Here is a 7764-nt window from a genome sequence, read left to right as displayed (position 1 = left end):
ACTTGTGGGGCCAAGGAGAAACAAGATTAAAAAAAGAGCAAGAGCAATTATAGAAACATAATGATAGGGGATAAGAGAGTACAGAGCATGTGAGAGGTGGGATGAGATAAAGCAGCCTGAGAGCCAACTCATGCTTACACAAATAAGAGAAATCTGAGGAAATCATCTGGTCTATTTACCCTGTGGGATGGAACTAGATGGTGAATCTGCATTAAAAATATTACACTATTTTGCAAGAGAGAAATGCAGTATGTTTATCTGTAACCCTTCCCCATCTATGGGTACAGGATCCCCGATGCTGTAAATGTGACCAACTCTTAAGGAAGATGTCATGGCTATAAATCACTCCTTGTCATTTTGTGTCAGGGAAGCTACATTGTCCTTGAAACTTCCATTTTATTCAAAGAGTTAAATTAAAGTAATTACCCCTGAAATACTCAAAAGAGCCTTTGTGATGTTGATGGTGATGACTTTGAGGATTTCTGCAAACTTCAGTTCTTTCTTCTTTTTAGCCTTTCTGACACAGATCCTATTGTTTCTGATAACTGGCTGCTTTGTATCCTTTTTGAGCTATACATTTCTCCTACCTTCTCTACATGTTCCTGTCTCTTTTCCGTATTTTAGAAAGCTCTGTGTAGTCACCCTGTTCTCTTTCACTGTCTCCCATTTTCTCTCCTAGCAGGAACTGTCTCTATTGAGACATTAGTATCTTGTTTTGCAGGAATCTGCATTTTTTTTTTCTGGACCCTTTTCTCTTTCACAATTTCAAGCCATTAGATATGCCTAACCTTCCTTTAAAATTCTCCAAATCAGCCCTTCTAAAGTTGACAGTGCAGATAACACTTTCTTCAATTTCTCTTTTTCCTTGATATTATGAACTCAAGTATTATGATCTGTTTCCTCCCCAAGGTTCCAAGTGCTTTACTTTCTCTTCAACCAACTAGCTTCTCCCTCTTAGTAACAATTTGGTCCAAGATTGTAGACTGTCCCATTCCCATTTCTACCTTATGACAATTGAAACTGTAAGAAAGATGGGAGAAAAAAAAAAAGCTTAGATCTTGACTCTTGTCAGAATTAGATTTCCAGCAGATGTCAGACTCTTGGAAATTTCCTTTTGTTACTATTGTGTGGCTCTTTGAATGTTTGGTCATCTGACACAGAAAAAACTCATCCATACCCTCTGCTTGTCCAGGCACCTCCTCTGTTGTTTCTCTCTCCTTTTATTATTACCCAAACACAAACAAAGGACATTGGTCTGATTCAGGACTTTCTGTGCAGGTATAGTCTATTGGGGGCGGTATGTACACCCCTCTCCTTTGGTTGAATCTGTTCTTTCGAAGTAAATTGTAGCCTTCCAAAGCTACATTCCAAACATGTGTCATCTCACCAAGTTTCAATGATGCATGTAATGTCATATTTGTTCTTGTACAATAGGTTAGGATTCCAAGTTCTCTGTGTTTTCTACATTCCATGCATTAATGAAGAACTATCTGAGATTGTGCATGGTATCCCCAAGTGGTTTGTTGTTACAGTTGCATGCCAATCTTTCTTCCACCCTTGTGCTTATTGCTTTGCTTCCAGTCCTTGATATTGTATTTAATTCTGGGTTTTTGCCACTGTCCCATCCCCCCAGTTTAATATTTTCTTGATAAATGAGTAATGGAGCACCTGATGAACATGTTCATCTCAGTGTTTATCAGAAGTATTTTATCTTTTGGTAGGGTTCTTCATGCACATCAAGGAGCTGCAAACTCTTCTTTCACTCTATTTAGTAACTTCTTCACCTTTAAGTGAACATCCTCATTCTCTCTTCTTATGCTATAATGCTCAACTGGAAGGATTGATGAAAATACTACTTGAGCTCCCCATTCTTTCACCTAGCCTCTGGAAATCTGTTCAAGGCCTGGCAGTTTTCATCTCTATATGAGTCAATAGGAAGAGATAGATATTGGTGATTTTGGAGAATCTTGGCAGTCTGCCATCAGAAGAATATGAGCACCTGACATTTCCTGCATTGTATTATCAGCCGCCGTTCCTCTTAGAAGGGATGTTCTAAAATGGTGCAATTATTGTTAGAACAGGAGATCAGAATTGTCTCAACATCACCATATAAGCATTGATCCCTTTCCTTATTCATATATTTAGATTTCTATAGCTTCCACAATATGATGTATAATATATGTGATACATGAGGTATCATTTATGGTATATGATATATCATATAACAATTCAAGGGGGAGACTGCAATGAACCAGTCATCACCTGAAAAAGAAGAAACAATCTGGTTCTGTGTATAGCCATGGCATAATCCAAAGAAGTATGACAAGAACTCAACTTTGACAAAGGAGGTGGATAAGAATAAAAAAGAAACTGAAATGAAAGGACTTGTAATAACAGCAGAAACAGTGGGAAAAAAAGGAAGAAAGATAAAAAATTGATCAGCACCAGGTAAAGATGAAGGGCATGGTCTTTGGTTGAAACATCTAACTACTCTACATCAATTCATTGCAAAATAGTTTAACAACATACTGCAAAGGAGTGAAATTAAATATTGATTAACATCTGTCAAAATCCACTTGATAATGAAAGATCCAGCAAAAAGGGCAGCACCAGAAAACTACAGGCCAATTACTTGCTTGTTAATAACTTTCAAATTACTAACTGGTGTGACAACAACATCTAGTTGAAAACAAGCTCTTTCCACTTGAACAGAAAATAAACTGCCCAAACAGCAGAGGAACAAAACATCATCTCCTAAATAAAAAGATGATTGTGAAAAACTTTAAGGGAAGAAAGATTAACTTGAATGTAACTTGGATTGATTACAAAAAAGCATTTGACTCCCTACCACATGACTGGATAATCAAGTGACTAGAAATAAAGGAGTCAGTAGAAACATCAGAAGCGTTATGTGAAGGTTAGTGTTGATATACTGAGAGAGATTAATATCAAGAGAGGAATATTTCAAGGGGACTAATTATTACCATTATTGTTTTAATTGCACTGATCCCTCTGTCAATAATACTGAACAAGTCAGGCACTGTCTATCAAACTTCAAAAACATTTTCCTGGCTATCCCACCTCTTTCACATCGATCATCTAAAGTTGTATGGAAAAGCACCATCCTAAATACAATCACTGTTCAACACTGCACACATATACAGGCAAGATATTGCAATGGAGTTTGGACTGGACAAACATATCATCCTTACCATCAATAGGGGAAAATAGTGAAATCTTAAATGAATCAAGATGCCTTATGGAAATAATATCAAAAGTCTGGATGTAGATGATCAGTACTATATCTGGGCATCCTTCTAGCTGACAACTTCAAGCACACTGAAGTCAAGAAGAAGGTTAGAAGTTAATACAACATGAGATGAAGATCTTAAAGTTCAACCTCAATGGAGAAAATACCATCAAGGCAATGAACACCTGGGTTATTCCAGTCATTAGATGCATAGTTGGAATAGTGAATTGGACTCAAGCAGAACTAAAAGCCCTGGATAGGAAGATAAAAAAATAATAATGATAATGAATAATTCCTTCATCTACACAGCAATGTTGACAGATTTTACTTATCAAGAAACATAGGTTGTCATGGAATGTTATTAGTACACCAGACAGCTGATGAAGAAAAAGGGGCATTGGAAGAATATCTGAAGGACAGTGAAGAAGATACACTGAAGCTAGTATACCATGAAGGCTTTTTGAATACCAGAGAAACCAAGCCAGCCTACAGGAAAGACCAAATGAAAAATAGAAAAGAGACATGGCAAGGCAAAGTATTAGATGACCAGTATACACACGCACACACACGTGCACACAAGCAGGCAATGCAGATAACAATGAGACCTGGTGATAGCCAAAAGAGGAATGCTGAAGAAAAAGAGAGGTGAATTCTGGCTGTACAAGATGAAGCCTTAGGAACAGATGCATACAAAGCCAGGATTGAGAAGATAGCAACAGACAGCAGGTGCCACCTCTGCAAAGAAGCTGAAGAAACAGTGGATCACTTAGTTAGCTGCTGCAAGAAGATTGCACAGACGGACTACAAAAAATGACATGACAAAGTAGCAATAATGGTTCATTGAAATATCTGCAAGAAATATAATTTGCCTGTCAGCAAGAAATAGTGGGACCATAAAATAGAGAAAGTAAAAGACAGTGAAGAAGTTAAAGTGCTTTTGGACTTTATAATTCAAACAGACAGGCACCTGCCACATAACGCCCAAATTTAAGAGAGTTGAAGAGATTGAAAAAAAATTGCATAATGGACCTGGCAGTATCTATACACAGTAGAATAGAAGAGAAAGAACTATAGAAAATCACAAAATATAAAGACCTGCAAATGGAAGTAGAATGACTATAGCAAAACAAAGCAAAGATTGTGCCAATAGCAGTAGGAACCTCGGAGGCAGTTCCAAAACATTTGGAGTACCACTTGAACATCCTTGGCATTGACAAAATCACCTTTCCTCAGTTGCAAAAGGCAGCTTTAGCTGGAACATCCTCACATCCTGCTACAATACCTTTAACACTATCAAACAACATCTGCTGACCTTAGACTGGGAAGGACTTGGTAGATGGATAAAAATGTCAATCTAGACTAAACATCTGACTGACTGTGCAATCAACCATCACCACTACCGTCACTATCATAATCAATAAAACACTTTTGAATACAGATGGGTTGCTATCTGGAGCACAACAAGCCAGATATTACAGTTGTCGAGGGCCGAAGCGTACAATTTATTGATATCAATGTACCAGAGTCGAAGAAAAAGAACTGGAAAAAATCACGAAATATCGCGACCTGGCCATCAAAACTACATAGTTATGGATGAAAGTTGTAACAGTGATGCCCATCGTGATTGGAGCATTTGGTACCATGTCCAAGAATCTTACAAAACACATCAAGAAATTGCAACTTCTTGCAGTAACACCAGTGGAAGTGTAAAAAACTGAGCTACTCGGAACATCGTACATTTTAAGAAGATACTTGGTTGATACTTAGGACACTGGCAGCAACCTGTATCAACCATTAGCGTCAGTCACTGATATTTGTGATACATTTTTAAATGTTCAGTTGAGTTTCATATTTCATGAATAAAAGAGATAATAATAATATTTCACATAAATTCTACAGATAGTTTCAAAGTGCTATAATGCTGTGATTGTCAGGAGTGATTGGTTGCACTATAATACTGAATTTTGAAGTGGTTTGCTGACAGACCATGACAATAGTGCTATCATTTTAAATTTGCATTATACAACCATCTGCTACATTGCGTGAAAACTATGTTGGGGGTGATTGTTGTTTCTGACTTAGTATGACAGATGTATCTTGAATAGGTCTGTGTTACAGAGTTATTTCTGTAATTTTTGGCAGAACAAATGTCTTGTATATCTATGGATTTATGTTAGTTTGTCTATCAGTCTGGATCCTGAAGTCATTCCCTTCGAAGGATTTCCATCACTGTGTTGTTTGTGGAGAAAATATGTTTACAGATTGCAGAGATAACTGAAAACTGTTTCAGCTTCTTATGACCAGCTTCTGCTATAAAATATTTCCTGCACTTAAATGCTTGTACACATACTACCCAGAACTCTTAATATCTGTGTATGTTGTTCCTTTGTACCTCATGACACTGATGCAAATCTGTTCTTGGGAACAAATAGTCTGTTATCATATACCACTAAGTTTCTCTTCTCATTTGCCGTATACGAGGCAGGTAACTAGATCATGAAAAATCTAAAGACTTTAAAGATGAACTGAGTGGTCTGATGAAATGCTAGTATATGGACTTTGGGATTAGATAATAAACAGAGTTGGTTAAGAGATAAAGATAAACTTTTTTGAGAGGAATGCCAGGTCTCTTCTTGACTGCGGGGCTGAATTACAACTTGCAGAGTCCATGGCTAGTCACAAGTTTTCACTGCTGTCTAGGTTGCCTGGGTGCCAGATAGAGCAGTGAGGTTATGTATAATTAGATCTTCTATTCAAATAAGTTAACCTCCCTAAACAATCCCCATAAACATTCACAGGTATGACAGAGGGCGGGTGGGTGGGGGAAATTGAAGTATGTTGTGACATTATGACATAAGTTACAACCCTTCTGACTTGCTTCTTACCTCCAATAACAGGATGGACATATGAAAGAATGGAGATGTGATATCACCATACGTGTCTTCATTACCTCATGGTTGCCTGTGAATGCCTATACCAATCCCACTTTTATGCTCTGCTTTTTACAAATTGATCCAATGATGGATCATTTCTGATTCCTGAAGCCATACCTGTGAATGTTTATGGAGATTGAATTTAGGGACAGTTAACTTATTTGAACAGAAGATCTAATTGTACATAAGCTCACTGCTCTATCTGGTAGCCGTGCAGCCAAGCCAGCAGTGAACATATTTAAGAAAGCAAACTGTGATTAGATTAGATTCAACTTTATTGTCATTGCCATGGATACAGGCAACGAAATGCAGTTAGCATCCAACCAGAGTGCAAAACAACAGTAAAATATAAATATATGTATGCAAATATGCAAGGCATCTGTGAATATGTCAATGGAAAACACAACAAAATGTATGTACACGAGCACACAAAGATAAGTCTGACTGCACATATATGAACAGGCTCATTTTGGTATCTGAGTGAAGAGTTAACACACTTTAAAAAAAAAAAATCCTGTAAGTGTCTCAAAAGCCATAAGACTCTGACGCAGCTTCTCTGATGGCACTGGAGGGCCTCGGAGTCTGGAAGCCTTTTTTCCCTCCCACATCCTACTCCATATCTGACCTTGGCATTTTCATTGAATTAAGCTGGAGGAAGTCATAGCACTTAGGGATAGAAAATTTAATCAGCTGGGAACGGGAATATATCATACATCTCTTTAGACAGGTTAATCTGCTTTACATACTACAGCTGTCAATTGTTTGCTTGTCTTGGTATAAGGCTGGCAAAGTTTGCTGAGATACAATGACTTTACAATAAAATATTAAGAAAAAGAAGGCAAGATATTAAATAATTGGCTCATCAAGCAAGGCCCTTTTCAGGTGTGCAGTGACAGCTCTGGGCAGCAGATTGTGATGTCACAGGTAGAGAAAAATAAATAAACGAATAGTTATTTAATTCTGTAATTAAATATTATGTATTGTCAAGGGTGACAAGAGTAGAGCAGAAGAAATACTCGAGAGATTTTCTGAATTCTGTGTGGAACTTGACTGGCTTTGGGTACTATGCATTTGGGGGCATAGTGGGGCTCCATTCACTGCTCTGCCTCTGATTGCCTTGGAATATTACCTCCAGTTTTGGCCACACCACAATATTAAAAAGATATTGAGACTCTAGAAAGAGTGCAAAGAAGAGCAACAAGGAGGTTTAGGGAACTGGAGGCTAAATATACAAAAAATGGCTGCAGGAATTGGGTATGTCTAGTTTAATGAAAAGAAGGACTAGGGGTGATATGAGAGCAGTGTTCCAATATCTAAGGGGCTGCCACAAGGAACACAGGGTCAACCTCTTCTCCAAAGCACCTGAGGGCAGGACAAGAAGCAATGGATGGAAACTAATCAAGGAGAGATCCAACTGAGAGAGAGAGAGAGAGAGAGAGAGAGAGAGAGAGAGAGATCGCTTTTACATCTTTAACTGCTATGCCTTCTCCCCTAAGATTATGTTCAAATATTTTGGAATTTGAAACCAAAGGGCAGCTGTAACTGGATATGACATTTAATCTGATTAGTATAGCTATTCAT

Source organism: Pseudonaja textilis, chromosome 1 (genome assembly GCF_049901715.1).
Source record: "Pseudonaja textilis isolate UNSWEBS1 chromosome 1, rPseTex1.2, whole genome shotgun sequence".
Classification (NCBI taxonomy): domain Eukaryota; kingdom Metazoa; phylum Chordata; class Lepidosauria; order Squamata; family Elapidae; genus Pseudonaja; species Pseudonaja textilis.
Note: the sequence above shows the minus strand (reverse complement) of the source record.